This window comes from Chionomys nivalis, chromosome 4 (genome assembly GCF_950005125.1).
Source record: "Chionomys nivalis chromosome 4, mChiNiv1.1, whole genome shotgun sequence".
Classification (NCBI taxonomy): Eukaryota; Metazoa; Chordata; class Mammalia; order Rodentia; family Cricetidae; genus Chionomys; species Chionomys nivalis.
Window position 1 is genome coordinate 112,658,800 of NC_080089.1, and position 18,506 is coordinate 112,677,305.

General features: G+C 41.3%; 1 protein-coding gene across 13 annotated transcripts in view; it reads right to left on the reverse strand.

Moving 5' to 3' along the window:
* Window positions 1-18,506, reverse strand: part of Rbms3 (RNA binding motif single stranded interacting protein 3) — a 780,532-nt gene that overhangs the window by 255,384 nt on the left and 506,642 nt on the right. The gene's annotated exons all lie outside the window — the stretch shown is intronic.

An 18,506-nucleotide genomic window follows, 5' to 3' on the forward strand; every position in this document is an offset into this window, starting at 1 on the left:
TTTTAACCCATAGAATGAAATGAGGATCTCTGAGTTCCTACTTTCAGAAGTGAATTATGGAATAAAAGTGGGAGAAGAGAAGGTCATAGAAGCAGACAGAACGTTGGAGTTACAGAGTCACTGTTTGGCATCCATGGCTGTCAAAGGATTTGGGTGACAATTATCAGCAGGAGAATGCTTGAGGATAGCAAGGAAGGCAAGGTGGTGTACTCCTGTCATTCCGGCACTCGAGAGTCAGAGGCAAGAGGATCTGGAGGTCATCCTTGGCTAGAGAGTGAGCTGTAGGTCAGCCTGAAATACATGAGACCATGTCTCAGGGGAACAGACGGAAGAGTGAAAGAGGAGGACGCCCAATATTTTTCTCTGATCTTCTGCTGCACATAGGCATGCGCCTGTGCACACATCCATGTAAGTAACACACACACACACACATTTGAGAGAGACAGAGACAGGGACAGGGACAGAAACACAGAGGGACTTTAAAAAAGAAAACTAAGGCTGGAAAGATAGCCCAGCAGCTAAGTGTACTTGTAGTGCAAAGGGATCCAGTGCCTTCTGGCCTCCACAGGTACTGTACACACGTGGTACACACACAATGCATGTAGATAAAACACAAACACATCAAATAAATCAATCTAAAAACTTTTTTTAAAAAAGTAGTTTGAGGAGAACAAGAAAATAAGTGGAACTGACAGTACTGTCCTAAAAGGCAATTATTAATTATAAGGGGGAAACAGTCACTTTTCAATACAGATGCTTTTGAGACATCTCCATAAGCAAGTGCTTGGAGTAGGATAACCAGAACGGGATGTGTGAGCATGGGATGTCCCTGACAGGACACATGGAAAAGAACAATACTCCTTCCAGCAAAATCAACCACCATTTAATCCTAACTAAACATCGGACATAGTATCAAGGGTACTCTACATGACAATCAACCTTCATTTAAAAAAAAAACAAAAAAACAAAAAAACCCAGTCGGGCAGTGGTGATGCGCACCTTTAATCTCAGCACTTGGGAGACAGAGAGGCAGATGAATCTCAGTGAGTTCAAGGCCAGCCTGGTCTACAGAGCAAGTTCCAGGACAGGCTCTATAGCTACTGGGAAACCCTGTCTCAGGAAAAAAAATACAGAGGAAGGAGTGGGGAACTGTTATTTGTGAATGGATACAGAGATGTATAAATACAACTAACGATCCTAGGGTGCAGCCTAGCCTATAAATGCAACGTTACATTTTTGCTTTTTATTGTAAGCCTTGTATGACTCTGAGCATGTGTATGAGCACGTGAGCGGAGAGCAGGAGAGTGTGTCAGATCTCTGGGATCTCCAGCTAAAGGTGGTTGTGAGGCATACAAGGTGCTTGGGAACCTATCTCCAGAGTTCTGCAAGAGCAGCAGGTGCTGCTGACTTCTGTGTTGGCTCTCCAGTCTCTCATTGCCAATTGTTGTGCATTTTTTATAGAGAGAAATGGGTGAAATAAGACGCAGTCTGACCATCTTGATGCAGATGTTTCTCTTGTACTAATATCAGTGTTTGCCGTCACTTACGTTATTGGGACTGTGTGAGTGAGTTTCCTTGTTATTGGCACGTAAAAGAAAAATAGCCCTGTCTAAAACTGCATCGTATATCTGCTTACTCTCCAACTTCTTGGTATCATAACAATATGTGTACATTTGTAGAAAAAAAATCAATGAAGCAAGTGTAGGGGGACGTTAATTGTGTGGAAAATCTGTGAGAAAAGCATTGTGCTATTTTTGCAATGTTTTGTAAAATGTTTGAAATTATTCAAAAATAAAGGAACAGCTGCAAAATGAAAGAAATAAGCTATTAGCATTGATAATAAAAGTCCACAAAACTAAAGCATTCATCATAAGTGCTTCATCTTAGAAACAGAGTGTTTTGTGCTTCGTATTTAAACTAAAAGTGTGGGATTCTGTGTCGGCTTCCCCGCGTGAGACATGTGTGGGACACGTGTGTCATATTTGACACACCCGATAGAGTCCACTGGTTGCACATTATTTGCACATTATTAGTTCATGGGCTTCTCTAAGAAGAGTGGACGCCACATTTGTCTAGATTCCTGGACAGAATGTATTAATATATGGATTCAGACTAGAATCCAATGATCAGGGAGAATTAGGGCACGAGCCAGGAGCCAGATAAAAGTATTTTATTTTATTTTATTCTATTTTATTTTATTTTTTTGATTTTCGAGACACGGTTTCTCCATAGCTTTTGGTTCCTGTCCTGGAACTAGCTTTTCTAGAGCAGGCTGGCCTCGAACTCACAAAAATCCGCCTGCCTCTGCCTCCCGAGTGCTGGGATTAAAGGTGTGCTCCACCACCGCCCGGCGATAAAAGTATTTTAAATGCAGATATAATTACCTTCTGTCATGATGGCATTCACCCAGCTGTGCAAGGTCTGCACCTCCCAATGCATCCAGTCCAATTGCCACCAGTGTCATTTCCTCATCTACAGGCAACAAGGCCATTTCGTACACACATATAGTCAGGCAGTGTGTTGTATTTGACTGATGGATAGACTCCCACGGGTCATCTGGCAATACCCGGAGACCTTTTCATTTGCCACAACTGGACTTAAAGGGGCTGTCCCTGGCATTCTGCATGCATAGGACAGTTACAACAAATAATTATCTGCAAAAGAAATTATCTGTGATTCAAGGTTGAGGCTCCCTAGTATGGATAGCGTTATGAGAAAGTAAAAAAAAAAAGAAAAACACAGACACAAAACCACATTGTGTTGTGTGTGTATGTTTCTCTTTCTCTGGAGATGTATATAAATATTTTAAATATTATATTTATAATAGCACTATAACTATATGTTATATATCATTTATAGAATATATAAATTCCAGTATATTTGATTATTTTTATTAAAGAACCCTTTAGCATATGCAAATGTATCATGAAGTATAAACATTTCCATTTATAGCTTTAGGGCAATTATTAAGGAAGATACACTTCCATGTCACATAAGAGAAAACTTGTTCATTCAACAGAATTCAATTAAAACTTGAATTAAAACATGAATTTAACATCAGAGCATATACGGTTCAGCAAAGCCCAATGGGTCTCTTGCAATACAATCATACTCCTAAGTACCGGCACATGGAGTGAGTTTGGAACTGTAATGTTCTTTATTTGTTCACTTTTATTTATTTATTTATGAAAGATTTCTGCCTCCTCCCCGCCACCACCTCCCATTTCCCTCCCCCTCCCCCAACCAACTCCCCCTCCCTCAACAGCCCGAAGAGCAGTCAGGGTTCCCTGCCCTGTGGGAAGTCCAAGGACCTTCAATGGAAGAATGGATGAAGAAAGTATGGAATATATACATATTAGAGTACTACTCAGCAGTAAAAAACAATGACTTCTTGAATTTTGCATGCAAATGGACGGAAATAGAAAACACTCTCCTGAGTGAGGTAAGCCAGACCCAAAAAGAGGAACATGGGATGTACTCACTCATAATTGGTTTCTAGCCATAAATAAAGGACAATGAGCCTTTTTTTTAAAAAGGGAAACAAACTATATTTTTTATGTTCCTGTGCTGTGTGACATTCTGATCCCTACACTGCAGTACCCTATGAATTTTAACTTGAAGGAGACTTGCCAGGGTAATGGCTTTTATTTCCTTTTAAATGATCACGTATGTACTTAGTCATTCTCTTTATGGTTTCTTCCTCATGAGACCCTGAGAGCAGACCATAGACAATTGTAGTTGTGAACACCAAGGCAGTGACAGTGGCTGGTGGCATCTGAGATGAGTTCTTCTTCTTTATAAAATTGTTATTGTAGGATTAAAAAGCAACAAATTTATAAATCCTATCTACTTTTTTAGCTATGAACATATGTTATGTGTGTGTGTGTGTAGAGCTTCAAATTCATGTGTTGTTTTAAAAAATAATTGTGTTCTTTTTGTGGCATTATTATTAGTGCTGTGTGTCTCTGTGTGTCCAATGCCTGTGTGGGCACTGTGGGGGTCAAGGGACGAGTCTACGGAGTCAGCCCTCCTTTCCGTGAGCTCCAGAGATCAGGCTTCAGTCATCAGGCTTGCACAGCAAGTGCTTCGCCCCTGAGTCACCCACAGGCACAGGAGGAAGAAAAAGTAATAGAGCTTTTCCACGGTTGATTTTAGACAGCCTCTCACCCAGCCCTGGAACTCTAGGACATGAATGCAGCCCAGGGCAATGACCACAGACTCCTGGTTCTCTGTCTTCCACCTTTGAAGTAGCTGGGATATACGCTGTGTGACTCCTGCATCCTAGCTTCAGCGGTGCCAGGGATGGAACCCAGAGCCTTGGTATATGTGCCGCTACTCTCCCCCCTGGATATGACCCTCAGTTTTAGTTTCTTGTACGTAATGCCTAGAAATGTAGAAAACCTTTAGAAATTATTTTCATCAACTATTGGAAGAATGATACTAATAGAATGAAAAATTGGCAGGGATTTCCATGAATGATGACTTTGCTTCCAGATTGAGGAGAACTCATGAGTAGCTACAAGGACATTTATATGGGAATCGATGGACAGATATCCAGAAACCCTTAAATGGAGACCATTCACTAACAACATATCAATGAGCCAAATGAATTGACACTGTCCAAGAGGGTATATAAGACTACTATACATTGTTAAAAGTAGCAGAGGTAAAATCTGTCTTCAGGAATCAGTGTGGGTACAAGAAGACAAAGATGTGCAGTCTCAATATGCCTGTCAAGGCAATAGCGGCATGAGAGCTATGGTGGGAACCAGCCTGACTTACTTCTTGGATCTGAGGTCTGCTCTACAGGAGGAATTTCAGGCCTGTTAATCTGAACCTGGTCAACCATGGCTGGGTCGTAAGCCCTAGTAGTATCCTAATAGTTGTCATGCTGAACAGTCATCCTGTCGGGGTGACATCTGATGATTTATATCCACAGATCTGTGTTGTTCTGAATATTGGTCACAGAAGCTGTTTTGCAGTGGATGTCAGTTAAGACAGAGACTCACAACTGGTCATAGTGCCAAGGATAATTAACCACGAGTTATTAATACCTCAGCTAAGAATGAATCATCTATATTAACCTAAACCCATTCACGGCTCAGAAAACACTGTGAAAGAGGAGACAGAAAGAACACAAAAGATTAGATGAGAAAAAGCAAAATAAATTTTCTTCATCTTAATCTTTTATAAGATGAGGCACTTAGACTGAGCAAGTTTCTGAACCTTGTTAATCAAGATTTATGGCTTGTGTATTTTATGCCCATTTAACGTGTTTTGGAACAATTTCAGTGGCAAGGCATTACAAAATTAGTAAAATATAAATGCACATGTACTGTGGTCCTGGACTAGTGAACTCATAGCCTCAGGTTTTTATTTCCTCATCTTTTAAAACATGGCTTCTTAAACATTCTCCATCTCCAGTCGCTGTAGACTCAAGGTACTTTATGCAATCCCGGTATATGAGTATAAAATATAAGTACACAAATCAAACATTTACTGGTAATAATAAAAATATTTTAAAACAATTCTTTGTTTTACTTATATTTTTATCATATATTTAAGATAAGACTAGTTTTCATACTAGGGAGGTGTATGTGCTTGTTTAATCTACATAAAGAGTTGCTAAGCCTTGGTTAAAGCATTAGAAGTTGCAGGATGCCGGGGAGTCACATTTCATTCCGAGCGGATCAATATTTCCATTTTATCATCATCAATGCTGAGAAGGTTGCTTTGCATAAATTAACTTCACAAAACAGCAAACAGACTTTGAAAAACTGTTAGAAATTCTGTCCTAATTCCAAGCCAAATTCATTTAATGAGTTTTTGTTTTTTTTATGAAACTCAAGTAAACAACTCAAACAATTTTCAAAATGAAACTTTCTAACACAATGTAACCCAGAGCTAGAACACTAGTTTTAAAGTCTATCATCTTTCTTTCTTTTTTCTTCCTTCCTTTCTTTCATTCCATCTATCTATGTATCATCTATCTATCTATGTATCATCTATCTATCTATCTATGTATCATCTATCTATCTATCTATCTATCTATCTATCTATCTATCTATCTATGCATCATCTATCTGTCTATCTTCTATGTGTGTGTGTGTGTGTGTATCACCATGCCAGTCTAGGTTTCTGATGCTATTCCCTGAGTTTCAGTGAGAACAGAGTGAGGATGTGAGCATGCCAGTGTCACGGTCTCTGGAGCACTCTAGTTTTTAGGCTATAGATTTATGTTGCTGTGCTCAAATACTTGACATAAAGCGACATACAGGAGGGAAGCTAATTCTGCTTTCCAGTTTAGAGTGGCATGACCCATTACACGGGGAAAGGCATGGCAGCAGGAAGATGAGGCTGTAGGCCACATCGTGACCATCAGCAAGCAGGCAGCAGATATTTACTTCCAAAGATTCCACCTTCCAAAGATTCTACAATCTTACAAAATAGCTCCACCACCTGGGGAAAGAGTGCTCAAACACTGGAGCCCATGGGGGTGGGCATGCCACCTTTGAACCACAGCATTTACTCACTCTAACACTGAGAAAGGAAAGATGCCACTAAGAAAGAATGTGCGCGTTAACATGGACCTGTGTCTAAGATACACATTGTTGTTGTTGAAGGGCTGGCTGGAGAATAGCAAGGGGATGGGAACGGATGGAGGCTAGGCTCCTGTGCTCTGCTACATCTAAGCAGAGCCCTTTGGTCCATCAGATTCCAACTGGCTGTTTCCCAACCAGGTCATTGCAGATGGTCACGATGTGCTGTTTTCTTTCGGCACTACAAAAGATTGCTCAGCTGTGTACATACAACCAAATTTGCAAGTGAGTTAACACGCAGGGGTCATTCTCCCGACAATGCAGTATGACAGTTGGACAGTGACTGCCCCATTCTGTCATCTTGCGTGTACGTAAGTGGTTCCTTGGAGCTTCCCCGGCGACAATCAGAGGTTCCTTCTCTAATCAAGCATTCTTTTCATTAACCTCTTCTGTCCCCATCCTCATGTTACCCGCTCCTTTACTTCTCTTTTCTAAGATCACTTCCCAAATATACAAAATGCACTAAGTCCTCCTATCAGAGTCAGCTTTGGGGGGAGGGGGGATCCTGCTGACTAATGCAGTTTCAAAGGATGTTTCACATAGATGGGCATGGCACAGCCATTTATATACTTGAATGCACGTATGTATCTGATGAAACATGGGAAATTTTATGATTGAAGATTATGTTCATCACTCAGGATAGATTAACAGGATATGAGTATGACATTTGGTATTTTGTATTATATTGACTTTACATTTTATAAATTTAAAGGGGAAATGAACATCATCCAAACCTTGTACCCCATGCAGAAGACAAAGAAGCAAATGTCAACACAAACACACAAGAGTATGATGACCGCTGTCACTTGGGAAGGTCATCTCTGGATTCCCCTCCTCTCACAAACCTGACTTATCATGGTAGCTGGGTCCTCCACAGAGTGATCTTATGAATTTCTTATTTTTACCCAAGAAAAATACCTGCAGCAAAATTCAGAAAGGTCACAGAGTAACCAAAGAGATGCAAACAGTTCACTACCACCAATTTGCCACCCAGCTAGATGAATTTTTGTGCATCTCCTTACACACCACACTGATATCTGCTCTGAGTGCTAAATCTAAAGGTTACACCACTGTTGTGAGCAGGGATGGGACAATCCACACTTGGCCTGTGTGCACGGTCATGATGAGGAAATGACGGCACCCCCGTGTGTGCTGAAGAGTTGGGCTACCTGTCACAGAAGTGCGTGGTACTTGTGTATGTGTATGTGTGTGTGTGCATGTATGTGTGCGCATGTGCATGTGTGTGCATGGTGAATGTGTGTGCATGGTGCATGTGTGTATACACACTCACATGCATGCATGCAGGTATCCACAGAGGTCATAAGAAGGCACAGGGATCTTATGCTGGAGCTGTGGTCACAGACGGTTGGTTGTAAGCTGCCTGGTGCAGGTTCTGGGACCCGAACTCAGATCCTTTTCAAGAGCAGCAAGTGCTGTTAAGTCCTGGCCATCTCTCCAGCTTCCATAATTTTTCCAAAATTCTAATAATTTATAATTTGTATTTTAACAATACTCATGGCTGGTGAAGGAGCAGAAGACAAAAAAAATATGCTTACCACAGAAACAAAGACATGGTTTAAGATTTACAGGCGCACAGAAGTGAAGACAAAGCGTGTGGCTGGTGCAAAAGCTAAGAACGCATCCGCAGTGAGCAGCAGCTCCAGGAATTCCTGCCCTGTCCCTGGGCAGCCCCATGGCCAGGAACCTTAGGATTACACTCTAAGATTCTCAGAGAGCTGGAGCAATGCTAGAATTAGAGACCTTGCTAAAAAAGGCCACCTCTGCCTTTGAGCAGCCACAGAAGAAAAGGTTGGGGGTGCTAATATGCATACTTAGAGTCTGAAGCAGGAGGACCATTGCATTTTCTCGGCCAGCATGGGCTGCAGAGCAAGATCTTGTCTCAAAAGTAAACAAAAGAAGGCTGGGTGCACTAACTAGGGCATGCTGTTAACTGGGAGAAAAGGTCTGTTCCTTTTATCCATTTATAATGTTTATATGTATAAATGAATAAAATTTACCTTATAAATTGCTTGGAAAAGAACAGTTTGAAGAATGACCTATGAATGCAGAGCAGATGTAGAAATCTTTTTACTGGGCACCTGAAGTCCTGTGCACTGTGCTCTCTGCATTACTGCTAACACTAACCTTCAATGTGAATATGTAATCTAGCTTCCAATAAAAATATCTAACCAAGCATTCAGGGCAGATATTCTGTCACCACTATTTTTACCACATAAAGGAGGGACCCAAGATTAGCTGCCAAAGTCAAGATTCAAACTCCAGGATGCATGCTTTTAAAAAAGCCCAGACTATACCAACCATATAACCTGTGCCATTGCAACAATATTCATCTTAAATTCAAATGCTATGGCTAATATTTTAAAAGTGTAATATATATGTGTAACACCTACATGGCTATCTGTAGGCATCATATATAATGACTATAATTTCTTGACTTACGACAGTAGCCATAAATGTAATTTTCCAGGACAGAAACAATTAGAACATGCCAGCACAGGGACTATGAGCTAAGCTATAGAAGACCCAGTATCTTCAGGATATATGGGCCAGAGAAATGAATAAATTTCCTGCACTTTTCAGCCTGCTGCTATCTGAGTATTTGACATAAAACTGAGATTAAATATCTCACACAGGAGAAATTTTAATTTAATATGCTTCCATAAAATGAGGAGTTTTAATGTTATTAAAATGATTCAAAATGAAAGCTTTAGTAAGTGGAAAATGGTGATATTATGAAGGTAAATGGAGAGAGACGAAAATGAAGTGCGTGGCTATATGATTAATTTGCAAAGAAAACAAACAGAAGAAGCACACACACACACACACACACACACACACACACTGCTATTCTTGATATTTTGGGTTTTGATTAAGCTTCCATATAGTCCTGCTGGCCTCAGAGTCATTATGTAGCTAAGAATGCTCTTTCTTGAATTCTTAATTCTTCTGCCTCTGCCTCCAAAGTTATAGGATTACAGAACGTTCTATCATGCCACACATTTATGTGCTGGGGACTGAACACTACAGGCTCTCCACCAATATGTCACATCCTGAACCCTAGATATCTATTATAGAAGTCAATCACTACCGAATTCATAAAGTATTAATACGAGTAGAGTCATGGGGTTCACTGATCAGGGTTCTCTAGAGAAACAAAACCAAAAGAACATATGCAGACAAACAGAGATGGCTAGAATGGTACAGAGATTATTATATAGAGAGAGGTAGAAATATACAGATGCATAACCGGGTTTCTTATGAGATGAAACTCTTGAACCAGAGAGGTAAATGTCTCATGATATGTTGCCTGCCATCTGGAGACCCAGGAGAGCCCTGGAATGATCCTGTCTTAGGATAAAGGCCAGAGTCGTCGGGGGCTCCTGGTTTAACTCCCAGAGTCTGCAATCTGAGCCCTTCATGTCCAGCACCAGGAGAAGATAACTATCCCAGCTCTAGGCAAGAAGTCAATTACTTCATGATCTAATTTTTGTTCTCTTCAGCCCCTTAGTACACAGAGGAGATCTTCCATCATCAGCAAGAGTGGAGCTTCGTGCCTCGGTCTACTGACCCCGGTGTGACCATCTCTGAGAAAGACCCTCAGAGAGAAACACATCAAGAAAGCTGTGCCAACCACTGTGCATCCTCTATCCCGGCCAAGTTGGCATCTAAGTTTACTCATAATGCATAAAGATGACATGAAGGCCCCTCTGTCAACCCCCCCCCCCAATGCCCCTTTCCCCCAGAGAATAAATAGAAACAAAACAAACGCAAGGGTTTCTGGCTCTTAAGGCTGTAATCTTCCTTCTTGGGAAAGCAAAAACAAACAAACAAAACCCCACACACTTCTATCAAAATCAGCCATGAGCTGCTTCCAAGCCCCCAAAGACAGAAGACCTCTTATGTAAGTTGAGGTTTTAATCCCTTCAGTGATATTGCTAATATTCTCTTCTGCATTGGTCAGTCATGTCCTCGCTTTGCTTCATTCTTCTGCTTTCCTCAGTCATTAGTCTTGTGCTAGATGCTTGCTCTACCACAAAAGGCAATAGTTGTTAGCTAATCCCCATGGTACTGACCCTGTCCAAAGTTTAAGCCCATCCATCCTATTTATTAGGTTAAGAGGAGGGTGTGCCAAAGATGAGAGAGAGGCTGTGGTCATGGGAAGAGAATGACCCTGGGAAGAGACCTGGATTCTGGCTCTGCCTTTGCCATAAGTTCATTCTAAGATGCTGGGTTACTTGTTTGACCCCTCTTGGCTCCAAAGATTCTGCATCTGTCTGAGAGGTTGGTGTAGGTGGCCTCTGTGGTCCCTTCCAGCTCCAAGTTATTATGAGAATGTGCATCAGGCAACCTCTTAGGCCATGTTCCAAGCTCCTCAGAGACTAGGACCACAACCAAATCATCCATACTCTAGTCAAGCGCACAGACCCAAAACACTCAAACTCTCCTTCCCAACTCAGACAGAACAGCCCAGAGAGCCAAGAAATGAGGGAAAGATCTTTTCCAGAAGCAGCTGAAGGGCTGCATTCCACAGTGGGCCAAAATCACACGTCAAAGTTAAGGACATGGGGTCACAACTCTAATCCAGCCCCAATAAACAGGCCAACACTAAGCTCTGTGCAGGGTTGTATCCAAGGTTTGCCGATGACAGAGATGACTGTCATCCCACCCACTGCACTGAGGCGAATCTCCTAATACTCAGAAAAAGTTACCGAAAAATTTGGGCTTAAGAAGACTTCCTAGGTTTTGTGTATCACTGTATCAAGTGGGTTACCCAGGGTGAGACATGATGCCAGTTTGGAGAAAATGATTGAAAAGAGAAAGGACACTTTCAATATTTATCTGCATCACTGTCTTCATAAACATGGAAAGTTTTAGGTCATGTTACATGGCAGATGCATGTGTCAAACTTTGCTTTATATGTTGACATGTGTTTCCACAAGAGGACATCTTAATGTTTACGTGGCTGCAGCAGAAGAACGGTGCTCTTGAGAAGCAGGAAATCCTTCGTGTTCTGGGACGTCATCCAGTTAAAAATGTTTATAGCTCACGGATTAATCCTATTAAACAGATTACAATGATCTGGCTAAGAGAATTCATATTGCTGGTCTCTTTCGCCATGAGAAAATGAACACGGTGAAAAGAATCATTTTCACAAGTCCACAGCAAATGTCTCCTGCAAAGCTTAGCACATAGTAGGTCCTCAGGTAAACAAGTAAACACACTTCCTTGGTGAGTGCTGTAACAGCTTGTGCTCAGTGGGGAAAAGTTGAGCCTGACCATTCCCACAGTTATAAGAGCAGCAAGTGAGTACCACATAGTAAGACATCAGAAAGGAAGCTTCTGGGAGGTCTCATAAAGAACAGCAAGCCCTGAAACTCAGTCTTAGCTGGCTATGTCTCTTTGTTTCAGTTAGTTTTTAAAAGTGAGAAGCATGGCCGGGCGGTGGTGGTGCACACCTTTAATCCCAGCACTCGGGAGGCAGAGGCAGGCGGATCTTTGTGAGTTCGAGGCCAGCCTGGTCTACAAGAGCTAGTTCCAGGACAGGAACCAAAAAAGCTACAGAGAAACGCAGTCTCAAAAAATCCAAAAAAAGAAAAAAAAGTGAGAAGCATGGCAGGATAATTACAAAGATGAAGAAGATTTGCTCGAAGAAACTGGACTTTTTTTTTCCATCTCAGTGTTGCATTTTTCCTCTTTAAAAATATTTTATCTTATTTTTAAATATGTGCGTGTATGTATAGAGTATGTACATGAATACATGCACATGCCTGTATGTGCATGTATGTATGGTGTACATGTTCACGAGTGCAATGCTTATAGAGTTCACAAGAGGGCGCCAAATCCCCTGGTGCTGAACTTACAGGTGGTTGTGAGCCTGGGTGCTGGGAACTGAACTCTTGTCTGATGTAAGAGCAGCTAAGACTCTTAACTGCTGAGTCATCTCTCCAGCCCCACTGTTATGTGTTCAGGTGACACTGAGCTTACTCCTTTTAAGGACACAGGGCTATCATTGCTTCTGTTCATTATACTGCCAAGGGGAGAAATGGCCAGTGGCAGACAGACAGACTCTGTATACTAAGTCTGTTGCTCCTAGCCATGTGATCTCTGGTGAACTCCTTTTTACTTTCTGCACCCTAACTTGTCCCTGTGGAGGTCCCTCTGCCCAAATTACTCTAGCTCGTTTTAAGATGGCAAAAACTAAACCAACCAAACAACAACAACAACAAAAAAAAAAAAAAGAAAAAAAGAAAGAAAAGAAAGAAAGAAAGAAAGAAAGAAAGAAAGAAAGAAAGAAAGAAAATAAAAACTAATGAGGACTGAGAACATCATGTGGGTGAAAAAGGACACCAAGGCCTTACTACAACAAGTTATAAAACAAAACTAGATCAAACTTCTAATAACAGTGGTAAACTCCTAAAATTAAAAGAGTTTAAAGGAGGTAGGCAAATTTCTATGCATTTGAGGCTAGTCTGGTCTACAGATTAAGTTTCCAGGATAGCTAGGCATACCCAGACATCCCTATGTCAAAGAACCAAGAAGAAGAAGAAAAGAAAGAAGGAGAAGGAGAAAGAGAAGGGGGAGGGAGGAGGGCAGAGTTAAAGAATCTCATTTTTGAAAAATTTCATTTGTGTGACAGCAAAGTGGGGGTGGGAGTTTCTCCCTTGGGTCCTTTACTCCTTTTCTACCACTGGATTGACTTCTGTTCTAAAGAGAACTTTTCACAGCATTCTTACCAAGCAACATTGGCCAAGAATATGGAGAGGAGCTCTGCTGGACCCACTTACAGCTAACAAGCAACTGGTAGCTGATCATTGTGGGGAGGGAGAATTGCTCTTCTTTGATGGTCCATGGGTAGGTTTCCATGCTCTTGCAAATGTCCACACACACACACACACACACACACACACACACACCACACACGTATGTGTAACACGAACTGATAGTACTTAGGCTATCAAAATAAAAATATGAGCAGCACTAAATGATAACACTTAGCAGGGAATCAAAATAGAAAAGAAAATGTAAAGTTGGGATGTGGCAGCAGGTAGTGGGTATGACATTTGACTGCATACATGAATGAAAGTCTCAAACAGTGTAAAAAGTGTACTAGCGGGCTGCCAAAGCTCAAAAACGAACAAATAAGACAGAAAATCTGGACCTATGGGATGTGCTAACTCTTTTGATTGATTTAGATTTTATTGATTATATTTAATGTTTTATTGTCTGTGTGTCAAGTGCATGTGAGTGCAGGTGCCCAGGGACCAGAGGCTCTGGATCTCTTGAAGCTGGAGTTACAGCTGGTAGTGAGACGCCCCATGTAGGTGCTGGGAACGCAGCTAGGGTCATCTGTAGAAGAAACTACCATTGACCACTGAGCAATCTCCCCAGACCGCCAGCTGCCTTTCAACTGACCTTTCATTTTCTTGACACTTTTCATATTATTGCCGTTTTATATTTCCTGAGATGAACAGAAATTTTCAAAATGCGTTACTTTTTCATAAGGCAGTGCTTTATCTCAAGGGTGATGTATAATCGTAGCTCTCTTTGAGAGAGAACCACACATTCAAACAGCTGCTTGGCTATCTTCTTCAGGCAGTTTGTTAAAATGTTATATTTTAATGTACCTGCGCTAAGGCTTTGGTATTCAAACGCAAGAACCAAGTACTTAGGGGACACACACAGATGACTCTGGATCTCTCATTGTTTTAGTTTCTATCAGGCACTAGTGTCCTCTATGGAAGATAATTGAATTGGCAGCTTCACTGGCTACTGATAATGAAGGCAATAATTCTTTGAAATTTTAAATCAGAATGGGAGAATTTTTTTTAAAGGCAGAATTTCATAGAACCATACATGTGACTAAAAGCTATAAAACTTCTTCATTACACTAATGCCAGTGTTCTTCTCACAAAACAGAGTCCTGATTTCTTCTGAATCTACCAGGAGCTGTCAATATAAAAGCTGAGACCTTCCTCAGACTCATCCCCTAAGATTTCTGCACGTTTTTATAATTTGTAGAGGATTTTATGCATGAGTATTGGCCTCAATTCTTCTCTCCTTCTCTACCCTCCCACGGTCCTTCCACACACTCCCTCCAATACACCAGCGTGAGTATTGGTATCAGCTCTACCCTTCCCTCTCTACATCTCTGGGGCCCCCTCCACACTCTCCCTCTAATACACCAGCTCTTCTCTTGTAATGTTATTATTTTATATGAAGTCACCTGAGTCCTGTTACTGTTGCTCGTGTGGACATGGATTTGGCGTTGACTATTTAAACTCGGGCAACATTTAGAGAACTCATCCCAGAAACAAAACATTTCTGTGTTTCTATTAGCTGTGCCACATGGCATTGGTGGCTAGAACTGTCCGTTATATAACAAGGTCAGCACCCTCCAGTAAGAAGGTGATTAGCAACAATCCCCAAATGTGAATGAGGTTTGTTGGCCTTGGGATGGCTTTCCTGGGAAACCATTCTTGAGACAGAGTTAGGGGTACAATATGGTTCTGTCCTGTGGAAGGGAAATGACAGAAGTGATCATAAGCAGAGGGAGAAATTGAGCTGTCATGTAGCTCTTGTCTTCTTGTCTGGCTCGGAAAGTAGCTACAATGGCCATTTACTGAATTAGGATAAGATGCCTGCCTTAGTTAGGGTTTCCGTTGCTGAGACAAAACACCATCACCAAAAAGCAAGTGGGGAAGGAAATGGTTTATTTGGCGTATGTTTCCATATTGCTGTTCATCGTCAAATGAAATAAAGACAGAAACTCAAACAGGGCAGGGACCTGGGGGTAGAAGCTGATGCAGAGGCCATGGAGGGGTGCTGCTTACTGGTTTGTTCCTAATGACTTGTTGAGACTGCTTACTCACAAAACCCAGAACCACCAGGCATGGATGCCACCCCCAAAGTGATCTGGCCCCTCCCTCATCAGTCCCCAATTAAGAAAATGCCTTAGAGCCAGATCTTATGGAGGCATTTTCTCAATTAAGGTTTCCTCTTTCAGATAACTCTAGCTTGTGTATCAGGCTGACATAAAACTAGCCAGTACAATGCCCAAATGAGAAATATGACCTTACTCATCAGTTGCTATAACCCTCCCTGGAAGAGTCACACCAGGGTACACCAGATTTCTGAGGTTGAGAGTATCTCTCTAGAGACTGAAGGTTTTTTTTTTTCCAATATGTCTCCCATTTTCTGGGGCCCCACAGCCAGATGTTCACTGAAAAGGGGTGCACCCCATCCCTTCCACTGTGTCCCTGGTTAGATGCCCTCTTACTCTCAATGACCTACAGGAAGCAACTGTGGGGACCAACCCATTGTCTGTCTCATTAGAAGCGACTCACTTGGATTCATCCTTTCTACCTTGGAAGAACAGCACCCACTTCTAGAGCCATTCCAAGCCCTAAGACTGCCCATCATCTGGGTGGCAGCATTGAATTTAGGGAAGCACAGTGAAGAAGAAACTAAATTTGTGAAACTTTTTATCACATCAGCAAGAAAAATAACTCATTTTCGAAAAGATTCAATTCCAAATCTCTACAGATTACACAATTTATTATTTTATTTGCTCAACTCAAACACCTGCTGCGGTCAAATGCATGAGATAATTCTTCATTTCCTTGCCAGTATCAAAAGCCAAAATTCCCTGGGCCTCTGACACGGCAGTTACTTTGTCCACAGACTTAGGTCTAAGACTACTTAATAACACAATCAGCAGGTTTACGAATTTTCCATCTGGCATCAAATGAACACTAGTGGAAATGAGTTCTGACAGTCACCTTCAACCTACTCTCTGGCCTGAGAACTGGAAAGGACGGGCTGAGTGCATTGCTGTCAACCATGGGGCTTTAACCTGTCCTTGGTTTCACAAGACAAGATGGTTCTTTGGATGCATGGCACAATAAACCCATAGCATACCTGCCATGAGGAACACTTGACATTGTCACACTGGAGGGCCTTCTCCCTGGCTGGGGCAATTGCTTGATGTTCAGTGGAACTTAACAATAACACACAGCACAATAAAACATGTCCGCAGAAAGCTGCTTCGTGTTTTGTAGGCTCCGGAAAATGAAAGACCCCGACCTGTCTTTTCTCAAATGGGTTTCCAGGCACTTGACAGTCTCTCCCTTTCTACCCTTGTTTGGCAAGAGAAAAAGTAAGAAATTGTCCTGTGTTGAAGAGAAATGGCAGGGGACCAAAACATAAAAGTGTCTTTATTTCTATAAATGTGAGTTGTGTGTAGCTTGGCCTGAGGTGAGTCTTAAGGGATAGATGAGGAAAAAAAATAACAACAGAAAAGAACCAAGGCATTCTTTCTACTTATAGAAAAAAAAAACAGGAGGAAACTGTCGACTGCTAGCCTATTTTTACTCTTGGCTGAAAGGCTATGTCAGTGTTGTTGGTAGGTATTTATTTTGTCTTATGGTTAAAAAAATTGGTCACTGACCCATTGCCATGCTTGGGAAAAATAAGTCGATGCTGGATTTTATTTCTAAGATAAATAAGTCTAAAACAGGTCACTTTTTAATTTTAAAAGCTCTGGGAAAACTGGTGAGATGGTACAGAAGGCAGTGGTACTTAATGCCAAGTCTGATGACCTGAGTTTGACTCCACATGACCCACATGGTAGAAGAGAAGAAACGATGCTCTAAAGGTGACATCTATCTTCCATATATGTACACACAAACTCACACACAAACACACACATACACGCACACAATGTCATGAAAAATTTAAAGCTGTGGAAATGTCATCAAGGCTGTTTTCATATCTAAATATTCTAGCTAGAAGGATGAAGCATTAACTCAGTGGGAAAAGCCTACCAAGATGCAAACATAACTTTCTTCTATTTTGTCTATTACATCCAGCATTCGAGTGTGCTGGAGACATTGCTCAGTGGTTAGAGTTCTGACTGCTCTTCTAGAAGACCAGGTTCAATTCTCAATACACCACGATGGCTTATATCCCCAATTCTAGGATACCTGATACTGTCTCCTAGTCTCCATAGGCAATACATACATGTGCAAGTACATGCACTTGTTCTTAAAGAAAGAAAGATATTTGAAAGATAAAGTAGGAATTGCCATAATATACTTAAAAATCAAGATAACAAATATATACTTTTTGATTAGTGGGGAGATAGAAATACTAACATGTAGGATTTTTTCCAGATATGCAAAACCCATCTCTTATGGAAGACATTATTTTCAAGTTCTCAGCCCTTGCAAAGTAGAGGTTGCTTGGATATGTGACATATTTTACTTAAATCTGAAAAGTACATGGTAAGCCACTCTCCCTTTTTGGCCATCTTAGAAAGGAGAGGCCACACTGATCTGCCAGGGATGTGAAGAATAGGTAAAGTACAAGCCATATGGACAAGGAGTCAAGCCCATTCCTTCCATCCAAAGAACATAGATACAAGGGAAATCCTGAGATTTTTTTTTTTTTTTTTTTTTTTTTTTGGTTTTTCGAGACAGGGTTTCTCTGTGGTTTTGGAGCCTGTCCTGGAACTAGCTCTTGTAGACCAGGCTGGTCTCAAACTCACAGAGATCTGCCTGCCTCTGCCTCCCAAGCGCTGGGATTAAAGGCGTGCGCCACCACCACCTGGAAAATCCTGAGATTTGGATGATTTTTCTCATACACATCTTTTGTTTTAAGGTTCACTGGAAAAAACAACAATGAAAAATATTCCAGGGTTGGAGAGACAGCTCAGCCATCATGAACCCATTCTGCTTTTACAGAGGACCAGAGTTTTGTTTCCAGCACTCACCATGGACAAACATGTTGCCTGCAACTCCAGCTCTTCTGACACAGACACGGTAATGCCCATGCTCTTATAGTTTTAAAATAGTAAAACAAATTGTCAAAAAATTTAAAAGGAATGCT